General features: G+C 41.2%; 1 protein-coding gene across 3 annotated transcripts in view; it reads right to left on the reverse strand.

Moving 5' to 3' along the window:
* The window catches only part of EGLN3 (egl-9 family hypoxia inducible factor 3), a 356,054-nt gene that overhangs the window by 94,298 nt on the left and 236,351 nt on the right, over positions 1-25,405 (reverse strand). The window lies entirely within an intron of this gene.

Consider the following 25,405-nt stretch of genomic DNA (forward strand, 5'->3'; position numbering starts at 1 on the left):
TGAGACTAGAGATGACAGTCATGAGGGTGGTTAGGGGCAAACTGTTACCATCACAGCAACCAGAAGACAGGATTGAACATTGATGTGGGAGAAGAGGAAAGGCTCTGATCACAGGCTCTCTGTTACATAGCCTGATTCGCAGACTGTCAGAAACAGTATCAGAGAATGTAACCCCAGATCCCCTGCACAGACAGTGGGAAGATGTGGGGTGTCCAGGACCTATCCTCTGTTCCCCAGATGTGGGGTGTCCTAATCTCTGTTCCCCATATCCAGTGCTGAGTGTACATAGTGTTGATTTCTCCACCAACAGTTGAGGAAAATATTTTTCTAAATAAATGATGGTGGTCTAATAGAAGTGTTTGTTCCCAATCCTGCCATAAACTTACAGTGGAAAGAGCATAATTGGAAAAGAGCAGGATACAGAATTGAGTAAGTATGATGATTTGAATAAATGAAACAAACAACCTATTCCTTAGAAGGGAGGGGAACTAGGAGGGAAATAGCCAAAGAAAACATACCAAAAGGATGGAAAAATTCACTTGTGTGATTCGCGGAAGGGTGAGAGGATTCACCAGAGACAGAGCAGGGAACAGAACAGGCAGACAGACTGAAGTACACTGCTGAGGGGAGCAGCGGGCGAGACAGGAGAGGTCTGCGCGCCATGTGGGACCCTCACTGGCTGGCCGAACCGGTGCTGCAGAGGCTGTGGACAGCTTCACAGCGCAGCACTCAACCGCCTGCGCCACCAGGGTAGGTCCACTATTAAATTTTTAAAGAATTACTTTGAAACACTCTTCTTGGGAACTCATGCATTCTCAGCCAAAGGAAACCAAAGTAAATAGTCTCAATATGCTAACCATCTGCAGAAAAGCCTAGAACTGAGGAGGTACTTCAGGGAAACCAGAGACAGAGGAAGGGTGAGGCCTTACAGAGGAGTTTTTGCCAACGTGCAGGCTCCAACCTGAGGTGCAGAGTGTGAAGAAGAGATACAGGTGAAAGTGGGGGGCCGAGTCCAAGCCAGAGAGCAGTAGAAGCAGCCTTCCACGGGCCAGAACCAACAAGGTCAGGACCTGACGGGGCAACCATGAGAAAGTAATTTCTTGGGCCTCAGAATCCTTGTCTGTAAATGGAAAAGCAAGAACAGGTGGTCTTTATGGTCTCTTCTAACTTTAAACATGCAGAAATCTAAACTGATTCATTTCCACATCTATCCATTGAATATCATGTTATGTCTGAAGCACTGAGGGTCAACAGGCACCTTCTTCAATTTAGCCCAGATCAGTCAAAAACAGTTGGAAGACTGTTACTAAATGGATAGCCATGCAGCTTTTCTAGAAAAAGAGCTCTACAAAGCAGTCCCTGATTAGAGCCAGAGCTAAGGGAGCAATCTGCATCTTCTCTAATGTGTAATTCATAGTGGTTAGGAACACTGACAAAAGAACTCTCCAGGAGTCATGGAATAAAATTGACCCATACCTCAGTGGGGTGAAGCCAAGACATTGAGAAAAGGCCTGCTGCTCCTATGGGCATCACTGCCATCATTGTCCCCATCTTATTCCCAGATTCGTCCCCAGTGCCCACTGTTCACTGAAGTTGGAGGTAAGCTGCTGTCTGTTGGTGAAGAATGTGAAAACTCACGCATAGAAGGGTGGAGCAGGAAGGTGAGAGAAGGTCAGAGAGAAAACAAAGGTGTTTCCTGTGATGAGTCACTGCCTTCTGGGAAACAATTTCAGAAGCCACCACAAAGTCCCCAGCACCTGTCTAAGGCTTGTGCTGTGCACTGAAAGAAAATGTGTGGCAAGTGAAGCACCGAGCCACATCTGACAGCCCACAGGCCACACACAGGACAGAGGTCTGAGAAAAAGCCAGGCAGGCCATGCACACGTGACAGCACGCACCTGTGGGTGGGCTGACAGCTCTCAGTTCGAGGTCTCCTTTTCTTTAAATAGAGCAAATTTGATGTTGTTGTTTCCTTTAATAGAAACCCCTTGGATTTTTCAGATAAAGTTTCTAAATATAAAAGCCTTATTGCATCTAGAAAGATAACAAATTTGACCATAATTCTGGATCTATAAAGCAATATGGAAATTATTGCATCCCACATGGGATGAATATCTTTCTTGGTTTATGTTGACCTGAAAACAAAAGCAGTATTTGACTCCTCTTCCATTAAAAGGTATGGTTTGCATGTAGTAGGATAAAAAGAACACAGGCAATTTCAAGCTGTTGCTGGATGACACCGTCAACAAAATTGAAGCAGAAGAAGCTACAGGGAACCAGAACTCAGGGAATTCAATTCATGATGATGGTGAGGAAAACATGTGACAACCCTGAAGAGTCTCCAGTCCAATAACAGGGCAAGGACAGACGCCTGCAGGAGGGCTCCTTACCAAGAGGAAATATAACGTTTGCATCTAGATGAAGATGTGAATTACAGCCTGCCAGAGAGTTCAGTATAGAGAGCTAAGCAACTAAACAAATAACAATAAAAACAAATCAATTATCAAATATATTATTAACAGGGATAAAGAGTTAAATAAGAAAGGAGGAACAACTCCAGTACCCCAGATGGTTCAGGCTTACTGACATATACATGTGGGAATGTGATCAGCGGGTATTCATTTCATCCGCACCTCACAAAACAGTGTTATCACCATATTTGGAGAAAGGGCGGAAGGGAGAACAAAAGCCTCCTCTGTACAACAGGAAGTCAATGTACGCCTTTTCATCCCTTTATGTCATGATCTATATCCTTTAATAACTTACTGCAATTTGCAACATAAACTCCTTCACCTCCTTCCTTAGTTTGATTGCCTAGGAATTTGATTCTTTTTGATGCAATTGTGAATGGAGTTGTTTTCTTCTTTTTTCTCCTCATTCATAGTTTCCATATAAAAATGCCACAAAGTTTTGTATATTGATTTTGTAATATGTCACTTTGCTGTACTCACTTATTATTTCTAATTGTCTTTCAGTGGAGTCTAGGGTTTTCGACAGATAGCATCATATCACCTGCAAATGATGACAGTTTCACTTCTTTTCCAACCTGGATTCTTTTTATTTCCTGTTATTGATTGCTCTAGATAAAGTCTCTAAAACTGTTTAAAAAGAAGTGGTGATAGTGGGCATCCTTGTCTTGTTTCTGATCTTAAAGGGAAATCTTTCAGTTTTTCATCATTAAGTTTTATACTGGCTATAGGTTTGTGGTATATGTCTTTTATTACCTTGAAGTTAAGTTTTGTCTCTTCCTATACTGTTTAGAGTTTTATCATAAATAGGTGCTGACTTTTATCAAATGATTTTTCTGCATCTATTGATATTATATTATTTTTGTCATTCCTTTTGTCAATGTAATATATTATATTGATTGATTCTTATGTATTTTTAAGCATCATTGCATCCCTGGGATAAATCCCACTTGATCATGATGTATAATCCTTATAATATGTTATCAAATCCAACTTGTTAGTATTTTGTTGAAGATGTTTACATCAATATTCATCAGGGATATTGGTCTGTAGTTTTCTTTTCCTGTGCTGTCTTTGTCTGATTTTAATACTAGATTAATGCTAGCACCATAAAATGTATTAGGGAGCATTTAAAAAAAATTATGACTTTTTTCCAGAGAATTTTTAGGTTTAGTTTTAGAGCAGCAAAATTGGGGGATAAGTAGTATTATTTGGGGGTTCCATCTCAGTATGATTAGGGTTGTCAAAAACAATAGCTGAGGTAACACCCCAGATCCCTGCCTCCACACCACTATCACGCTGAGGTCTGTTTCTAAGCTGCCTGTCTCACAAACTAACTCTCAAAGATTCACGTAAATCCTTACCTGATTCTTTTCTCTCCCAGTTCACCACTTGGCTGGTTTCAACTAATCTATTTGCTGTTCAATTCTCTTCTGAATTTTTTTTCTTATTCATCTCCTTAGCACTGCATCTCTAACAGATATTTTAGTGCCACTCCTTAGAATTCCTCACAGATTTGCTGAACACTGTTTTCACAGTTCTAAGTTCATGCCACTGGACATGAAGTGAGAGGGCTGGGTCTCCGCTCAGCTTTCTGCTATAAACTGTGCATCTTAGACCCCACCTCAGAGAGCCCCTTCAAAGTGGACACAGGAGCAAATGACACAGTGTTTCCAAGGCTACATTTAAAAGCACATGGAACACTGGACATCTTCTCTTCAGCTGACTGCCAGGATCTGACCTGTTCCTTGTTTTCCTCTTGACTCACTGGGCTCTTTGCTTTTAACCCTTTCGTTTCATCTCTTTATCCTCTAAATGTTAGGTTCAATCCTTGGATTGCTGCTTTCCATTACCATTTACTCCATCTAGTCACATGGCTTTTAATATCATCTATAGATTGAAAACCCCCATAATCCTATCTCCAGCCCAGAACTCTCCCTCACCTGCAGAACTGCATGACCCTCTGCCTCTCTTCATGTCAGCATGGGGGTCAAACAGGCACCTCACGCTGTGACAGTAGGCTTTCCACCCTACTCTCCTGCAGTCTTTCCTTGCTCGGTGAATGTCAACTTCAGCTTTCCAGTTGAGTGGATCCAAAATCATGGAGTCATTCATGACTCACTCTTTCAATTCCTGCCCATTCCACAGCAAACCCCTTGAGTTCTAACTTCAAAATATAAGCTGAACTGGGTTGTTTTACATCGCCTTACACCTTACTCCTCTGCTACCACCCTGACACAAGCCAGCATCACCACTGACCTGGATTCTTGCTCTGGTTTCCTATGCGGTCTCCTTGCTTCTGACCTTGACCCCTCTCACTCTTTTTTTTCAATACAGAAAACTTTGTCATCCTTCTAAAACATAAATTAGATCACAAACTTCCCAAGCTTTCACAAACCTCCCTCTCTCTACCTTCAGAGAAATTACTATGATACTTACTATAAAGTGGGGATCATAGGGTTACTGTGGGGATTAGAGTCAATATTTATAAAGCATTTAAAATGAATACTCGGCATTTATTAGGTATCAAGCATTGCCCTAATATATTAACTCAATATGTATTAACTTGTTAAGTTGCAGAATTCTAAGATAAGTACTATTATTATACTCATTTTACAGTATAGGAAACTGCATGACAGAGAGTGTTTAATAACTCCCTCCAAAGTCACACAGTGAGGAGGTAGCAGAACTGGGTTTCCACTCCTTTAGGTTTCTATTTATCAGTTTATTCATTCCAGCTGTCATTTTACTTGCATACATGAAAACACAAGCCTGCGCTTTCACTACACTGCCTGACCAATAAGCCTTCTTCTGACAAACTCTTTAAATGCTGAATAGTATCCCATCATACAGAGGAGCCATTAATTCATTTAACTCCTCAATTCCTCACTGTATCCTCTAACCATTCCAGAGACTCTCACTTCAGCTACACATTCATTCACGCAGCAAATATTATTGGGTGACACTATGCTAGGCACTGGGGACACAGCAGTGAACCACCACAATGTGGACACAAAGCTCTGGCTCCATGGGGCTTACATTCTCTTAGAAGTTTTTTTATCACTGAAGCGTCACCAGAGGTCTGATTTGCATGTTAACTAATCATTTTTCTCTCCTGAGGCCATCAGGCCCAGCTTCATTCATTTGGCACATCTCTTGGGCAAGTCACTTGGCTAACTGTGTGGGAGGAACAAAAAGGATTCAGACGTGGACGTTGCTCTCTGCAGGTTGTACATTAACATGCCTGGCTGCCTCTCGGAAGCAGCCCTTGTCAAACATGTGTCTGGGTCTGTGCAGTGCCCTTCTCATTTGCATACCTCTCATTAAACCTCTGAGCTCCCTCGGGGGAGACAGCGGGGAAGAACATTCATGTGCCTTCCTTTCTGTTTGCCCACAGAGCCTAGAAGAGTGCTTTGAATACAGTGGCTGGAGTTTTATATTCTTTTTTGAGTATCGAGTTCTAGAAAGAATCCTCACAAATGTTATACCCCACTATTCTGCCCTTATTAAAGCCATAGTAACTTAGTTCATCACTTCAGAAGAACTAAGGTGATTATATTTTAATTACTCTCTCCCTGAATCTTTGTAACCATTTAGCCACTAAAATGGAGAAATCCTGATGATCTAATGAATGCTCACTTCAAAAATGAAAGATCACATCTTTCCCTCTCTCTCATGCACACAAGCGTATAACCTTAAAATCCTTGGGTGATTTCCCATCATTCGTTAACAAAACAGCCAAATCCTCCACAAGGCCTGCCATGCACAAGGCCCAAGTGGCCCGGTGGTGCCTGGCTCTCCAGCCTGGCCACACAGTATTCAGCATCTCTTTCTCCAACCTTCAGGTTCAACTCAATCCTGACTTCCCTGTGCCAGCCTTCAACAACCCAGGGCCCCAGGATCCCACCTTCTCAAGGCACCGGTATTTCTTTATGCTTCTATTTATCAGTTTATTCATTCCAGTTGTAATTTTACTTGTATATATGAAAATGTAATTATGTCTCTGTCCGCCACTGAATTGTATGCTTCCTGAGTGCAAGAATAATTTCTGGTTTCTTTCACCATTGTATATTCAGAGTTGAACACAGTGCTAGAAACAAACAACAAGCCAAAAAAAGGTACTCATGCTTTCAACAAATATTTGACAAGCACCTTTGATAAGCCCACCCTGTCCTGTGTGCTATAAATACAATAGTGAACAAGTCAAAGTTCCTGCCTTCCTGAAGCTTATATCCTACTTGTGGAGAAGGACAATAAACAATAAGTCAGGTGATTTCAGGGGGTGAAAAGTGGTATGGAGAAAATACATCAAGATGGTGGGGGGGAGGGAAGAACATGTAACCATCAGGGATGAGAGGGATGGTATTTCAGATAATGGTCAGGGAAGGTCTTTATAATGATTTGGTAAATGAGGACTCTGCGTGCTCTGAATAGGGCTGGATTTTTAGTACAAAAGCTAATACAATCCCAGACAAAGCAGCACAGCTGATCATGTCAACATAGAATGCTGCTGGGGGCCTACTGCCTGTCTTCAGCCACCAGTCCAGGAAAATGGCTCTCCCACACTCTCTCAGTCTCTTTTCCAGAAACACTCTTTTTGCAGTTAACACAAATTAGAATTTAGTAAATGTTTTGTAATGAAGAGGCTGCACGGAAATCCATACTTACTCAGCTTAGGCACAATCCTAACTTCAGGGTTCCAGGGCCCACCAGCCCCCTCCTGTAATCCTCATGCTCTCTTGAAGGCCCATATTTGGATTTCCATGTGGCTGGAATCCACCCACCAGGAAAAGCTCATTTCCTCTTTCCCTCTGGCTCACACTCCCAGCCTGGATCCTTCCCCCACAATATCCTTTGGCAGACTCATCTTCTGCACTCTCTCCTGGCTGACTGCATTTCCAGAGAATTCCCTCCAACAATAAACGACCTGTAATAATCTACACAGTGGAAGATCCCTGACCAGTGGTATTACCGTTCCTTTGGGTACACTTTCAAGCAGACACTGCCTAAAGAATGGTGGCTATCCCCTTGGCACAGATGCTATTTCATCCCACTCTACTTGCTCTAAACTACGTCTGTAAAGCATTGCACAACATTTCATTGGCTAACCTTATTTTTTGTTTCATCTCTGGTCAAATTCCTAAGTCATTGTTAAAAGCTTTTTTTCTCTTATCCTCTTTCCCCCCTTCCTATCTCCCCGGCCTGCCTACCTCCTCCTAACCCATATGAGGGCCCCATGCTCCAGAGCCAAACCTATAGGGTTCTAGCCCCAACTCATCCTTCACTGATTACAGGGGCAACATTAGTTCCTACTTGCTGGGATGTTAAGAGGATTTTAAAGTGTTTATTAAGCACCTAGAAGAGATGTACACAGTAGACCCGCACATGGATTTACTGAACCAATAAAATGTTAGCTCTTATTATTGACCCTAAGATCTGAGGCCCCTTTGTGTCCTGCTCAGAAAGTGGCTGCCTCTTCTGCTTTTATTTGAAGAGACAAAATATCCTTTTGCCCAAATGCCTCCCTCCCAACTTTAAAAATCACACAGATAGAGTCTGTATTTAATAGAGCACAAGAGGAGGAGGGGAAACATTATAACAATTACCCCATTCTTTTTCCAGAAGAATTTATCAGATTAAATGGAAGAAGAATACTTGGACCAGATCTGGATGGGGAGGAGAGAGTGTGGTGTTTAGAAGAAAAGGTCAAAGGGGACAGACAATGAAATCAGTCAAATATTTGTATGCAGAGATAGTCATTGCAATTTTGCTTAGCCAAAAAATGGAGGGGTGCATCATGAGGACGCTTGGCTCTTGAGAGGGTGAGGGGGCTACAGTAGAAGGCTTGGAAAAGTGGGAAGGGTGTGAGGGGGGCGAAAACTAAAACAAAACTTATCTAAATGAAACCAGTCCTTTTCTAAATCAACACACCATCTCACCCCAGCTCTGCCCTCATCAACCAAGGCTGTGTGCTGCCAGCTTCCTACTGAAAAGATTCTGGATTTTCAGGTCAACATAAACCTGGAGCAAATTCCAGCTCTAATATTTACTAATTGACAAAGGTTAATTGACTTGTCTAAGCATGGGTTCCTCCTCTGTAAAACCAAACTAAAATAAAGAACAAACAAAAACCAAAAAATCTCTCCTTATGTAAGGATTGTACGGTAAAGCAGGAGATACACCAGCTTCGTGTCTTTCTCCTAGTGAATGCTCAGATCATTTGACCTCCTCTCAGCCATCACCCCAATACATGCCCTGAGAGACTCAGCCAGCTTTCTCTACGTACACTAAACCCATAACCTCTTGCATATTGTCATGTATAGTGTTTACATGTAACTTATCACAACCAATTCAGTTATGTTGGGGGTAGTTCCAAAGTTGGCACATAACTGAAAACTACATAAATAGCCTCCCCTTATTTAAAAAAAAAAAATTCCTTAAGTTACCCATAAAATACAGTATACATAGCTTTAATATACAACCATGTATATTGATATAAATATGTGATAATCTGCATTAAAATACTTAATAAGGAATAAATATGAAAAATATAAGTTTATAGATTTTTATTACTCAGAAGAGATCACAGGATTAAAAAAAAGGTTGCATAGTCAATATTCTTTATGTGAAATCTTTGCACAGAAATACATGTTTATTTCTGGTAAATAAAGACCTAACAGGTCAGGCTACAGGTGCAATACGAAGTATATTCACACTTCAGTAATCCTGAGCTTTTCTCCAAAAGAGTAAATAGACTCAGCAAACCATCCTTTGGTTCTTTTAATCATTAAAAGTATACTCTAGTATGGTCTGACTGAACTTACAGAATAACAGAAAGAAAACTAACCCCAAACTGAATTAGTCTTATTACATCCTTGGACAAGTTACAGAATCATATCATCTGAAGATTTTAAAGGATCTTAAAGATCACTACTGCAATCTCTCATTAGTTGTTTTAGTCCCACCCAAGGAATTAAACAACCTCTTAAATCATTACAGTAGCTAGAAGCCACCCATTCCACTGAAGAACACTCTAGCAGTTAGTAATTTAAAACACAATTACTTCAAAAGTGTAACATATCAAAATAACCAGGATCTTCCTAGCATTGTTTCACTTTTTTAAAATTATGAAGAATTTACTTTGCAGCACACCTAATGTATTGGTAGGTCATACAAATTGATAATAAAATCACTAAGTACTCAATAGATTACTAAAGAAAAATATAATCACATTGTATTGAAAAATTCAGCCTGTCTCACTTAATATGCAAAATGACAATCTCACATTTTAATCCATTAAACGACAAAGGTTACAAAAAAGATAATAGGCAAGACTAGCAAAAGAGCAATAAAACACATTTAGAAACTGGTGCTAGAACTATAGTTTACTATGAATGTCATGTATTTTAATTGGTAATGTTCATTTTTCAAAGAAGAAAGACCAAGACTGCCCAGTGTATTTTTGAAAAAATCAGTGTGGCAGCTGGCTGGTTAGCTCAGATGGTGAGAGTGTAGCGCTAATAATAAACAAATCACAGCTGAGTCCACTAATTAATAGGCATGGAAACACACACACCAGAGGAGAAATTTGCAGAGTAGTTCCCTGAAGAGAAAAAAGTCAGGGTTTTTTGTTTTAAGTGCTAGGAAGGGGGGACTGCCTGGTAGTTATTCTGATAGGCTGTTGGTTTAAAAAGGCCCCATTACTCAAGGTTCAGAAGAGTCTTCAGTCAGGTTCATGGAGGGCTTTGGGGGGGGTCACCCCTTAATGGTCATGGTCCTTTATTAGCATCAGCTGGTTAGAATCAGTTGGGATAAAACATAATTTTTAGTTTTGATATTTCCTAGGCAAATTCTCCTGTAAGTGTAATTTAACCTAAAAATCTCTCTCCAGGATACCCAGCTAAGGAGATAATGAAGTGGTCAAATATTTATATGCAGAGATAGTCATTGCAATTTTGCTTTGCCAAAAAAATGGAGAAAACCTAAACTTTCAACAGTAGGGGACTGTTAAAAAAATATAACACCTCCATAAATTGACCATAAAAGGCTTAATGGCATGAGACAATGCACATAACATTAAACTAAGTCACTTATATAAAATAACAGACTGTGGTCTCAATTATCTTGGAATGAATTTTTAAGTACCCAGGAAGAAATATACCTGGAATGCTAATAATATTGGTATATTAGTGTTGAATTATAAAAGGTTTACCTCTTTATGGCTATGTTTTTTGAGACTTTTATAAACTAGAAAGCTGTTGGCAAACCTCCAATCCTCTCCCAAAGAAAATCAGAACAAGACAACCCCAAATAGGTAAAACTGAAAAGTTCTATGTAAATGCCTTAGCTCTGTTTGCAGTAGATCCTGTAACCAAGGACTCTGAGTCCAGCAGCAGAATACCCGTGAGAATCTCATTTCTGTTCCTAATGACTCTACAGAAACTGTCTCCATGGTTTACCCAAAATGAGCAAACAAGATTTTTTTCAGATGGACAGTGTCTCACCCCTGCCCTGGTATTGTATGACCAAGGAAAAGAACCCCACCTCTCATTTCTATGGGTCATGGCATATAAGGAAACTCCGTCTGGTACATTCTCAAGTTCAGCCTCAGAGCAACCCAAAGCAGTGGCAAAGTGAGGCTAATCAGAAGTGCAGCAATATCCGCCACCTTGCCCCAGCCACTCTGTGGTGACCAAGCCTCAGGACTTAGATGCAGGCCTAGGGGCTCCAGGCCTGGCCCATGCCCACGATCACCATGCCAGGACCCACTTGATGCCTCTGGAGACTGGCCAGGTAATCCACAAACACAGCTTTTACTGCAAGCTCACCTGTGTCTATTTATCCCCACCGGAAAGTAACAGAGCTGTAGAATATTGGGAAGATTTCATACCTATTAATAAAAAGTATGGCTACATCTCTCTCTCTCTCTCTCTCTCTCTCTCTCTCTCTCTCTCTCTCTCTCTCTCCCCCACCCCTCTCTCACACACACACACACACACACACATATTTTTTTTTCCTCTTTTGTCTTTCCAGTAAGCAGGAGAATGGAAGACAGCGCTAAAAGACTAAACCAACACAAAAATTTATTTCCAAGAGCTAGGTACTTTTATACAAAAAAGCTAGAGCAAAACACCTCTTGTCAACAGATAAAAGTCCTAAATATAAACTTTCATTCCCTCCTCCATCAAATGAATGGAACAGCACCTGTCTCTTCCATCCTTTCCAGAACATAGAGCTGTGTAGGAATTACTTGAGATAAAAAAAAAAAAAATCGATGCCAGAGAGCACGTGGGCTGCTAGCTGTCTCTTCGCTTAGGTGAGACTATAAAATGCACATGTGATTCATCTTTTATGAATTGTCCAGAATAGGAAAATTTGTAGAGATAGAAAGTTGTGGGGGGGGGGCTCCCTGGTGGCGCAAAGGGTTAAGCATCAGCACTATTAAGCGATCTGCAGCAGCTGCAGCACAAGTTCAATCCCAGCCAGGAAGGTAACCCACATGGCATACCCCTTCTGTCTCGCCCACTTCTCCCCTCAGTAGTGTATTTCAGTCGATCCGCCTGTTCTGCTCCCTACTCTGTCTCTGGTGAATCCTCACCCCCTACCCCATACCTCTGGCCTGTACCCCAGTTCTTGTATGCATAAATAAATAAACCTTTAAAAAAAAATAGAAAGAAAGAAAGTTGGTCAGCAATTACTTAGGGATAGGATGAAAGTTAGTGGAAGTCAAGAAACAATAAATAAAGGATATGGGGTTTCTTTTGCGGCTAATGGAAATGTTCTAAAGTCAACTATGATGATGATTGCACATGCCTGTGATTACATTAAAAAGCACTTAATTGTAAAACAAAAGAAAACAAACAAACAAACAAAAACCACAAAGCCAGAGGCCAGACCCGGGGGCCAATTTGGGATCCCCCAGAAACACGCATAGGTGAAAACGAAGCTCGCATTCGCTAACCGAGAGACCTCGTATGACCCGGCTGCACCTGCCCAACAGAAATTCCCGGTGCGCTCATGGCAGAGCAAAGATCGCAGTCATAAAAGCCTAAAGACGATCGCCATGGAAGTCGCCATCAGGCGGCCAGGCTGCGGGTGAAGTCCCCCGCCCGGGCGCCTCTGCTGGGCCCGCAGCCAGGACCGCGGCGCCTGCGCGCAGCTGCCCCCGAATAAATAAATAACCGCGCGGGCGGGCGGCGGCCGGGGCTGGGCGCCCCGCCCGTCCCGACCCGGCTCGCGGCTCACGTAGCGAGAGCGTGAGTCAGCGCGTTCGACCGCAGCCCTAAGCCGGGGGAGGGCTCCCTGGAACCCCGACTGCAGCCCGCACGTACGGCCGCCGCGCCGCGCATCTGCCCAGCGCCTCTCCGCGTGGGCGCAGGGGCGGGGCGCGCCGGCCTCGCGGGGCGCGCGCGGGGGCTCCCGGGTGGTGCTGCTCGCACGGCCCGGAGGGGGCCTCCTGGAAAGACTCGGGGGTGTGGGGCTCGCCTTTCCTCTACCGCGGCCCCCGGGCTTGCGGGCCAGGAGGAGGGGCTGCAGGGTCAAGAGCAGGTTAGAGGCGCATCGTCCATCTTTAGCGGCATCTGGACCTTCTTCTAGCCCCTGTGTGCTGTCATCTTGGAGCCTCTGAGTCGCACACTTTCTCCCTGACTTTTTGGCCCATTGTGCATTCTCTCCCCCGTCCCCCAGCCTGTGGGGAGGTTAGTGGAGAAGGGGTGATGGGTCCCAGCTGCGAGGGGGGTCATGCCCAAGGCAGACTGGGGAAATTGAGGCCAGTACATTTAGGGGGGAAGTCCTTTATCAATCTCATCTCACGTGCAGAGGGGATTTATCATGCGAGTTGGCCTTCATTTCCTCAAATGTGCACCTGTTTAGTTACAACAACCACTTTTATAAGAAGGAAGTTGCCTACGTGCCTGACCGCTGAAGGACGGAATTAGATGTACTCTTGACTAAACGTGTGAACACAGCAGTTCCTCCTATTCAGTTCTAGACCTACAGGGTTGCAAGACTGGGCCTCCTGAGGGCAGAAAAAAATTCCCAGTCCTCCTTCTGCCCTTGGGTAAAATGTTCTTTCCCAAATTAGGGCACATTGTAAAGCTTCCCTCTGCAAGCATTTGTGATGCGTATGTCACGTTCTCAAAGCCTGTGTGAGTGGGTTGATACTTATGGGGATGGAGACAAGAGGAAGATGCTTATGAAGAAAACAGATACATGGGGAAGGGGAAGCAGAAAGTTATAAAGTGATTAACAGAATAAAGTGATTAACAGAACATCATGGAGCCCCTAATGGAAGCCAGGTAGTTGTGAGCACTGGAGATGCAAAATAAGTGGTTCCCCATGGACCTTGCTTTTTTTTCTTTTCTTCTTTTTTTGGGGGAGGGAGGGAGAGTGGTAGGGTTCACAGTGGAGTGGAAGACATTAACTAAGTAGAGTTAAACATGAAGGAGACTTAGGGCAATGGTATAGCACCCAGACTCAGGAGCCAGGCTGTTCTTCCTGCCAGTTCTGCAGAAGAGCAGCACGGAGCTTTGCAAATGTCTCCTATAATACTGAAAATTTAAATGAGCTATTGAATGTCACCCAGCAAGTGATGGTAAAGGTGGAAATGGAAAGTGTACCCAGCTCCCATAGGTGAATGCTGCTCTTCTCCTCAGCCTCTGTTATGGACATTTTTAGGGTGGTGCCCTCATGAGAGAAGCTCAGGCTAGTGGTCAAGATTGCAGGCTTTGTAGTCAGTCGCTCAGGCTCAGGTTGCCAAAGACTATAATTTGAAGCATGTTACTCAGCTTCTCTGAGCCTCTGTTTCCTCTTTTGTGAAATGGGGATGACATAAGTGCTGGGAACTCAGAATTGAGAGCCCTTGGTCGATGGTGATTAGGTGTGAATCCCGAAAGGAAGCCTATTTGAAAGAGGAGAATATTTCTTATCCGATGGCAGTCCTTTACCCTAGGAAAGGGTTAAATTGCTGTGTAGAAAAAAAAAAAAATGAAAGCCCTTGCCTCAGTCACGTAGAACTAAACTTGATATTGACATTCTAGACAGTTGTAGGCCCAGGAACAGTGGCTTGTAGAATGCACAACCCCCACCTTAAAGACCTGATTCTGTTTTTGTTTCTTAATAACCAAAACTAGCCACTGAAAGCCCCCACCTCCAAGCAGGATGATCTTACTTTAAAAAAAAAAAAAATCAGACACCAGGGCTTTCTGAAGGAAGCAGGCAAAATTTTTGACTAAGTGAAACAGACTAATTCATTCTTTCTTCCTTGGTTGCTTTCTCTCTCTGGCACCCATAACCCAAATGTCTTAGGGATTTTTATCTCAGTCATGCTGAAAATCCAAGATTTAAACCTGATTCCCAGCTGCTCCTTTAGAACTGGTTGTTGAGATGTTGTTCTGTCCAGCTAGCCTGGGGAAGGGTAAGCACGTACTGCTGGATGGCGGGACGTGCAGAACATCAGGGGAACATAACCAAGCAGAGTGAAGCGTGTGCTGTGAGTAATAAAGGACGACCTGGGGTGTGGCTGTCAGAAAAGAAATCACCTCCCCCTGGGGGCCTGGTACCTAAGAAAGTTCAGGGAAACGGCTGACTCCCAGGGAGTGTTTATCCAGCCAGGGTGAATGTGACTTCAGTTATCACATTCATACTTTTCCAGCTTCCCTCCTGTGTTTGCTCAGGAAGGGGGTGCTGCCACAGGGAGTCTAAATGATCTCTTTGGGTAAACCCAGTATCTAGCAAGCCAGCTGCCCGGCCTATAGCAAAACAGAAAAGTCCCTTGCCTCCACCCTGGCCTGAGCAGAGATACCCAGGCATTTCCCCCAGGCACCCCTCTGCCCTACAGTCCTCTGATCTTTTTGACAGGGTTCAAATGGGTGTGTAGGGAGACTCCTGGCACAGGGCGCCTCCTTGGGATAAGTACCTTTTCTTCTGTGTTCCAGAACAGCTCTGGCCCTTTCACCAAGCATATTTGTTGTGGAGATTGCATTTTTTAAATTTTTGTTTGTATTTTGCAAGCATGAAAGTAGCACATAGGATACAAACAAAAATTAAATGAAATAGATACATATGAAAAAGAAAATGCCAATCACCCCTATACTTAGTTGAATAATGTCCCCCCAAAATCCATGTCTACCTAAAATGTATAAAATTGACCCATTTACAGAAATAGGATCATCACAGAAGTAATGAAGTTAAGATGAAGTCATACTCAACGAAGGTGAGCCTTAAATCCAGTATGACTCGCATCCTTAAAAGAATAGGGAACTCGGGACACGGACACACAGAAGAGCATCATGTGATAAAGAGGCTGCAAGTCAAGGAACAACAAAGAGTGAGCAATCATTCCCAGAAGCTAGGAAGAAATAAGGAAAGATCCTTTTCTAGAATCTTCAGAGGGACTGTGGCACTGCTGACACCTTGATTTCAGTCTTCTGAGCCCCCTAGTTTGTGGGTTGCTGCTATGACAGCCCCAGGAAACTAATATCAGCAGCCACAATTGTCCCAACTGACTTCAGACATCTACTACTTTTCCAAATAACGAAGCAGCTGGTAGAATAGTGAGAAATACCCTGACTCCTCCCATCATACTCCTAAACTCAGAGCCCATAGCCCTAAAAGACTCCTGGTGTCATCTCCAGGTGACTGCACAAGCCATTCTGGGATGGACTGTCCTAGTGGTCTGAGTGGCAGATACACCCAGCTGGGTCTGTGTGCCAATCACATTCTCTACCCTGTCCCAGGGCAGCCAAAAGCCTCCCCTGTGGGACCCTCCCCCAGCTCCAAGGGCAGACTAAATTTCTCTTCCTGGGCAGATCACTAACCTCTCAGCTGTGTTTGTCACTCTTGTATTCAGTTAGAACCTTGGCAAAGGGTGTGGCTCCTCTCTCTCTTTTTCCTTTGCACCAACACTCCTCCCAAAACCTAAGGAAATGTTCAGTTCCAAAACTTCCCTGTGTAACATTTCACAAATCCATCTTCCTTCCACCACTATCCTAGCCAAGGCTCCAGATCAAGATCAACTTCAACAGTGATAAATTATGTTGGTAGTATGTACCCTTGATGTGATATGATGAAGATGGCAGTTTACTTCTGTGATTTTCCTCTCCAAAATCATAACCCCAGTCTGATTGTGAGGAAAACATCAGACAGATCCAACTGACAGACATTCTGCAAAATACCCAACCAGTCGTCCTCAAAACTGTCAAAGGATTCAAAAACAAGAAAAGTCTGAGAAACTGTCATGGTTTAAATAAGCCTAAGGAGATATGATGACTAAATGCAATGTGGTATCCTGGCTGGATCCTGGAACAGAAAAAAGAACATTATATAAACATGAAGGAAATCTGGATAGTGCATAATCTTTAGTTAACAATACTACATTAGTATCGGCTTATTAATTGTGACTAATATACCATGTAAATGTAATATGTTAATAATTGGGGAATCTGGGTGTGGTGGTATATAGGAATTATCTGCACTATCTTTATGAACTATCTTTAGATTTCCGGAAATCTAAAACCAAGCAAAAAAATTAAGTTGGCTTGCTTGTTTGTTTTTAACTGTGCGTATGGCAAGGAGCTGCCTATGGATGAAGAAGAGGATGGGGTAATCAGAAATGCTTTTAGGGGCCACACTCCCTCCTGGTCTTAAAAATCAAAACACTGTTAACTCCACCCATTCCTACCTCCCAAACTCCAACAGAGGTATTCAGAATACAAGGAACTAATGGCTCCAAATCAGAAAGGGAAACATTTCTTTCTTCGTTATATTTGAAAGAAGTATAAGTAAATCAATAACACATAAGTTACTACTACCTTAAATTTTTAATATGTTGCCCTATCATAATAATGTAGTCCTAAATTTTCCTTATATTTACCGCTATCTTCTCTTATGTAATAAATGTCATGTTTTTGGCAAGTTGGTCTGGAGCAGTGATACTCAAACTTTATAATCATTTAGCAGGCTTTTAAACAAAGATTGCTGAGTCCAATCCCCAGAGCTTCTGATTCCTTAGTTTAGGAGTAGGGTCTGAGGATTTGGATTTTTAACTAATTCTCAAGTGATGTTGATGCCACTGGCCCAGGAATTACAGTTTGAGAACCATTGGTCTAGAATGATCTTACCTATAGCATGTCTACAGTCCTATCTGGAATGCAAGCAATCGATTATGTATGTTAGAGTCTTAGGCTCCAGTAGTGAACAAAAGAAATAAGTTCCTATCCTCATGGAATTTGCATTCTGGTAGTCAGACAGACAATAAATAAATATATGAGAGAATTACAGACTGTGGAAAGTGCTCTGAAGAAAATAGTGGTAAAACAACAAATAATCAAGAAGAGGATGTATGTGAACATTTGTTGAGTCCCTAATCACATCTATTCCCCCCAACCCCATACTTGGACTACCATGAATTTCTCAACAATGTTGATTGGGTGGAATTGAGTCCACCTAGTTCCATAGGTGGACCCTGACTGGTTTAATTCAATTAGCATATCAGCCTTTCTGGCCAGTGGTGTGGTGGAGGCGATGATGCCTGGTTGAGATGTCCTTTATCTGGCAGAGCTCCTCAAGCTCATGTGAGAATTGACTGCTTAGGCTCACAGCTACCCCTAACTCCAGAGAATTGCCCCCTCTCTCTCATAGTCACCATACTACATGTTTGGTCTCCAGGTCATATTCATCTTAGAACTGAATGTCTGTACCCTTTGACCAACATGTCCCCATTCCCCCCTCACTCTCCAACCCCTGGTAACCACCCTTCTACTCTCTGTTCCTACAAGTTTGACTTATTTTTATTTCACATGTGAGTGGAGTATTTGTCTTTTTCTGTCTAGTTTATTTCACTTAACATAATGTCTTACGTTCAGCCATGTTGCAAATGGCAGGATTTCCTTCTTTTTAATAATTTAATAACACTCCACATATTCTTTATCCATTCATCCATTGACAGATACACAGGTTGTTTCCTTACACTGGCAACTGTGATTAAAACTGCAATAACATGGGAGTGCAGATATTTCTTCAAGGTAGTAATTTCATTCATATATCCTTTTGGATATATACCCAGAAGTTGGATTGCTGGATCATGTGACAATTCTATATTTTGGTTTGGAAAAAATTCCATACATTTCCATTCTGGCTGTACCAACTACATATCCACCAACATTTTATAAAAGTTCCCTTTTCCTTACATCCTTGCCAACACTTATTATTTTTATAGTAACCATACTAATGGATATGAGGTGACCTCTCATTATGGTTTTGACTTGCATTTCCATGATGATTATTAATGCCAATCGTCTTTTCATGTGCTGGCCATTTGTATATTTTCTTTGGAAAATATCTATTCAGGGTTCTTTGACCATTTTTTAGTCAGGTTATTTGACTTTTTGCTGTTGAGTTACATAAGTTCCTTAGATATTTGGGGTATTAAGTCCTGATCAGATATGTAATTTGCAGGTGTTTTCCCCCATTTTGTAAGTCATCTTTTCATTTCATTGATTGTTTCCTTTGCTGTGCAAAATCCTTTTACTTTGATAAAGTCCCTCTTGCTTATTTGTGTTTTTGTGTTGCTTTTGTTGCCTGTACTTTTGGTATCAAATCAGAAAATCATTGCCAAGATCAATGTCAAGGAGCTTTCCCCATGTTTTCTTCTAGGAGTTGCATAGTTTCAGGTCTCACATTTAAGTCTTTAATCTCTTTTGAATAGATTTTTGTGTAATGTGAACAAAAGAGCCCCATTTCATTCATTTGCAAATGCATATCCAGCTTTCTCAACTACTAATTCTAGACACTCCCCTGTCTCTTGTATATTCTTGGTGACTTTATTAAAAATTAGTTACGTATATATGGATGGGTTTATTTCTGGGCTCTCTTATCTGGTGCATTGATCTATTTGTTTTTATGCCAGTACCATACTGTTTTAATTACTATGTTTTATAACATAATTTGAAATCAGAAGGTATGATGTCTCCTATTGTTTTGATTGTCAAGGTTGCTTAAGCTATTCAAGTTCATTTGTGGTTCCATATGAACTTTAAGATTCTTTGTTCTATTTCTGTGGAAAATGCCATTAGAATTTTGATAGGGAAAGTAAAAAAAGAAAAAAGAAGGTGAATAATATAATTTTTATGGGCTATTGCCTTGAATCTGTAGATTATTTTGGATAATGTGTATATTTTAACAATATTGATGTTTCCAATCCATGGAATATCTTTCCATTTATTTGTGTCTTCTTCAGCTTCTTTCTTTAAAATTTTATGATTTTCATAGCAGGAATTTAGAAAACCTAAATAAGGGACCAGGAAAAAAACCTAATTATAATAAAGAAAAAATCAAAATCAACAAGAAACTATAAACCAGAGACACACTACAAGGAGGCAGGGGGAGGAGGGAGTAGGATCAAAACAAAGGTGATGGGAATTGTATGGGGACTATAACCAAGATGAAAATGCATACATTGTGCAAAAATAAAAAATGATGTAAAAATGTATAAAATAATAAAAATAATAAAAAATAAATTAAATAAAATTTTATGATTTTGAGTGAGCAGATTTTTCACTTTATTGGTTAAATTTATTTCCTAAGCATTCTTTTCTTTTTGATTTACTTATTTGAATCTTCTTTTCCTTACTTAGTTTAGCTAAAAGTTTTTCAGTTTGTATCTTTTTTAAGCAAAACTCTTAGTTTTCTTTCCCTTTTATGTTGTTGCCTTTCTAGTCTCCATTTATTTCTGCTTGATCTTTGTTGTGTCTTTCCTTCTGACTCCCTTGAGCTTATTTTGTTCTTCTTTTTATAGCTCCCTGAAGTGTAAAGTTGGTTGTTTATTTAAGGTCTTTCTTCTTCCTTAATGTAGTGTTTATCACTATAATCTTACCTCTTAAAGTTGCTTTTGCTGAATCTCATGTTTTGGCGTATCATTTTCTTTTGTTTGAAGATTTTTTTGAAATTTTGCTTTGATTTCTTCTTTGTCCTATAGGTTGTTCAGGAGTATGTTGTTTAATTTCCACATATTTGTAAATTTTCAAGTTTCTATCCAATTATTGTTGTCTAGTTTCATACCATTGTATGGTATGAAGACTTGATATGGTATGAAGACGGTGTGGTATGAGATTTGTTGTCTCCTGAGCATTTCATGAAGAACATTTAAATCCCTTATAAATGATTTATACCTAAATCCCTAGCTCAGGCTCTGTTTCTGGAAAATTTTACCTGACACAAATCAGCACAAGATCTTGTAAATACTATCAGGGCTAATATGTATTTGACTCAACATTCAGGCTTAGAATGAGTTGTTGACAGTCATTAGGGAGAACCGAAGCATCAAGTCAACACTAAGGAAGTAGGGTGAGAATGAGAAAATAGATTTTGATCACTTAAACCATGGTTACAGTATAATCTCAGGCCAGATCTATGACTGGTTAGGCAATATTTCATAAGTCAATTTAAACTGGAAAGAAAAATTATCCTAACTGATATAAATAGGGGCATCATAGACGACGTTTTTGAAGTCACATTAGACTGAAATGTAAAGCACAAGAAAGAATCAACCATGCAAAGAGTTGGGAAAAGGAAAAAAAGAGGGAGAATAACAAGAGTTGAGCCCTTGTAATGGGAAGAGATTAGCAACTGGAGCTACAGAAAGAAGGTCAATGTGAACTAGGTAGAAAGAGGTAGGAGGCAAGTTTGGGTAGGAGAACAGAGACTTTGTAAGTGTGGCTTATGCAGACAACATAATACAACTTTAGTCAGCAAACCCTTATTCGAAGAAGAGGCCTTGTCTTAATATCAAAAAATTGATGAACAATTCTACATTTTGTTTATGTGAAAATACTGTATTTAGAGTATATATACAGAATTTTTTATGATTTTCCATTTAATCTCTTTTCAATTAAGCCCAGTCAGGTGGGTGGCACAAGCCCTGAGCCCCACCAGCCTGGGTCTCAGTAGGGGACCCCAGAACACCCAGCACGGGGCCTAGGCAACAGGCAGGGTTAGGGGCAGGGTGAGTCCTGTGCCACTGGGGTCTTGGGGTCTTGGGCTGGGGGAGTGGGCCTCCATCTCCATGTGAGCTGGGAGTGGGGGCTGGGCCACCTCTGCATGGGGTCTCCCACAGGGGGGAGGGGAATAGAAGGCTCAGCCTCCACGTGGTTGTGCCTGACCCTAGTCCCAATAGGGCTAGAGGTACAAGCCAGGCACCCCACCATCCTGGGTCTCGGGCAGGGGCCCCAACACACCCCCAACTCCAGGCCTAAGCCTGGGAGTCAGGGTAGAGTGGCCCAAGTTGGTGGGAAAGTGGAGGGCGGGTCCCCTCCTTTCTGATTCCCACTTTAATCATATTGGTGCAAGACACCTGTAATGCCGTGACACTCCTGACACAGACACTCCTGCTACAGACTTTCAGTTGACAAGATGGACAGATCAAATCCCTGGATATACTCATCACCCGGGTGGACCCAAACAGAGCACTGTCGGATCCACCAGAGATAGGACCATGAGATCAGCTGGTGTGGCGACCTCTCTCAGGAGCTCCACCTACATCTCCAGGGCCTAGGGAACCAAACCTCTGGGCCAGGGATGTGTGCAATATGCATGAGGCTTCCTCCATTCCAAACTGGGGGAGGAAAATATCAGAGATGTGACTGGGAACCAAGGATAGGACCGGAAACCACGAAAGGAGATGATAAAAGGTGGACTGACCACCTACTAGAATCTGTCCCCACCAGGGAACTTCTCCACTGACATTGGTGGGGAGCACGGTTCCCCAACGCCAGAATTATAAGACTCAGAAGCAGTGTCATGTGACAATCCCCTGAATGGATACTACAATCTGTGTGGATGAGGAGGCACAGAACCCAGAGACCACACCAGTCTGGAAAAAACAGACAGTTCTCCCATACCACAGGAAGTTTCCAAAATCAAGGAGTCCAGAGAACCACTCCACACACCTGGCCTACAAGAGGTTCCTGAACGCCACTACCTTGCTACCTGCCTCACAGGGGATTGATTGCTCCTGGGGATCTGAGCAGCCTGGTCCACTGCAGTCCAGGAGTCCAGGTCTTTACCTTGGAAAAGGACATGGTTCCAGGAAAAAGACAAATCCCATGGGCCCAACATCCATCTACATCTTGCAGAAAGGGACAAGTGGGAGTGATCAGAGTCAAGAGGTAGATATGGGTAGCCCGCTGATGGTACATGGGTGGATTATTGGTGGGAACACTACACCTAAGGGAAACAATAAGTATAGAAAGATAACCCCTGATGTAAGAAAATAAAAATAAATATTAAAAATGAATAAATAATTCTTTTTTCAATTAAGCAAGCATCCATTGCTGATCTCATCATATTTTTAGCATTTTTACTCTAGCCTATCATTTGGATAATCTATTTAACCTTATTGATTGCTATTGGTGTTTCATATGATTAACAGTGCTACAATATATGACCTTGTATATATACCTCTGAACAGTTAATTGAATAAAACTGTGATCTAAATTTTCATTTCAAACAAATGTTGCCAAGTTATTCTGGAAATTATATGCCAATTTTTTACTTCAATTAAAAATATTCTTTCCAAAATGTTCAACATCACTTGTAATCAGGGAAATGCAAATCAAAACTACCATGAGATACCATCTTACACCAGTGAGAATGGCACATATTAAAAAAAACTAGCAACAACAAATGTTGGTGAGGGTGTGAATAAAAAGGAACTCTCCTGCACTGTTGGTGGGAGTGCAAACTGGTCCAACCACTATGGAGAGCTATGTGGAGATTTCTGGACCTACTAAACATAGAGCTTCCATATGATCCAGCAATTCCACTCCTAGGTATTTGCCCAAAGGACACAGAAACATCAATTCCAAAGAACACCTGCACCCCTATGTTTATAGCAGCACTATTTACAATAGCTAAGCTTTGGAAACAACCCAAATGCCCAAAAATAGATGACTGGATCAAGAAGATGTGGTACATATACACCATGGAATATTATTCAGCATTCAAAAAAGATAAACACATGCAATTTGCAGCAACATGGATGGCGCTGGAAGGGATCATGCTCAGCAAAATAAGCCAGAAAGAAAAAGAACAATACTGGATGGTCTCACTCATAGCAGGAATCTAGAGAACTTAAATAAGGGGCCAGGAAAATGAATAACTATAAGAAAGTGAAAATCAAAATCAACAAAAAACTATGAACCAGAGACACTCTATAGGGGGTAGGGGGTGGGAGGGGAGGGATTGGTGTCAAAATAAGGGGGTTGCAATTGTATGGGGAATATAAAAATAAAATTTATTATAAAAAAAAGAAAGTGAATGGCTGTTATTACATCAATATTTTATATAAACACAGGTCATTTTTAGTGACAAAAAGAACTTTAATCACTGAAAAAAAAATATTCTTTCCAATCACATAGGCAAAAAATATGCTTTAATTTGCATTTCTTTAATTATTGAAGAATATTTTCAATTGACTATTAACCATTTATAATTCTTCTGTAATGAACTCCCAATTAATGTCTTTTTTTAATCCTTCTATTGAGTTCTTTATCTTTCTATTAGAAGAGCTTTGGGATATTATGCATATCAGTCCTCTATCATATACGATCCCAAAATTTTTCTCATTGTTATTAATTTTTTACTTTATTTATGGTATATTTTAGAATTTCATGTAGTGAAAATCACCCTTAGTAAAAGACGCTAAGTTTTGTTTCATGCTGGAAAAGCCCGTAGACTGAAGATTTATCTGTGTTTTCTCTAATATAGCTATGATTTAAATTTTTATGCTTAATGCACTTAGAATTAATTTGGTGTGACGAATGTGGTAAAGATTTGGCCTAATTTATTTTTCAGAAAACTTGCTAGTAAATATAATAAATAAATTAAATAAATGTAATTTATTGAGTAATATGCATTTTCCCTACCAATTTGAAATGAGACTATTATCACATATTAATTATATCATATGCTCACTATTCAATTTCATTAATATGTCTATTCCTACATCAGTACCAAATGATTTTAATTACTGCAACAAAAAAGCTTGCTTTAAACCTGCCTTTCCTGTCTACCCTCATTGTCAAGTTTAATGGTTATTTATTTGTTTTATTCCCCCACCCCGACCCCGAGTGAACTTAAGTTTATTTGGAGCAGGAACTGTTGCTTTAGAATTTTAAAAACTTCAACAACTTGGCTGAGTATTTATTTTTCTTAGTAGCTTTCCATCCTTTCTATCCCCTACACCACAGTGCCTTGAACAAAATAAGCACTTAAAAACATTTATTAAATTTTAAGTGTTAAAAAGGAAGAGGATCATGTTCAAAGATAAGAGATGGAACTCAGAAGAGGGAATTCACAAACAGCTGAAGCAGGCAGCCCTCATGGTAGTAGTAATGGAAGACAATTGGGATGACAAGTGTCGCCAACCAGGACATCAACCTGTTCATGACAGCACCAATATTGTTGGCGTCATTGAATCAGCCTTGGTGCTTGATCAAGTGCTGTGGTCAACGAACCTTGATGACTGAAGGAATCACTGCTTTTGTCATCCAACTCTGTAATGGCAGCATGAAGAACAGACCACCCATTGCCTCCTGCATTTCTTAAAGAGTGGCTGTCACTATAAAGTACTGTGACTGATTTGGCCTACACATACCTAATCATCCTGAGGCGCTCTCTCCCTTGCAAAGTAGCTACCAGCATGCTGATGAATTGCCTGTAGTAGGAAGTTCTATATTTATTCTATGATTCTGCCATAGGCCAAAAAGTTTTACTGGTATTGCCCCAGAGCCTAGGGATAATCTACATGTAAGAGGATTTGGGGTGAAGCTACCAACTGAGAGTTAAACTCCCCAAACTAATACAGAATTGGCTTTTCCAAAATTTGCAACTATGTGAAATTGCTAAAACTTCAGATTTCCAGTCATGTAGGAAGAATCTGT

This window comes from Talpa occidentalis, unplaced genomic scaffold, assembly GCF_014898055.3.
Source record: "Talpa occidentalis isolate TD23 unplaced genomic scaffold, MPIMG_talOcc4v2.1 talOcc4.11, whole genome shotgun sequence".
NCBI classification, from domain to species: Eukaryota; Metazoa; Chordata; class Mammalia; order Eulipotyphla; family Talpidae; genus Talpa; species Talpa occidentalis.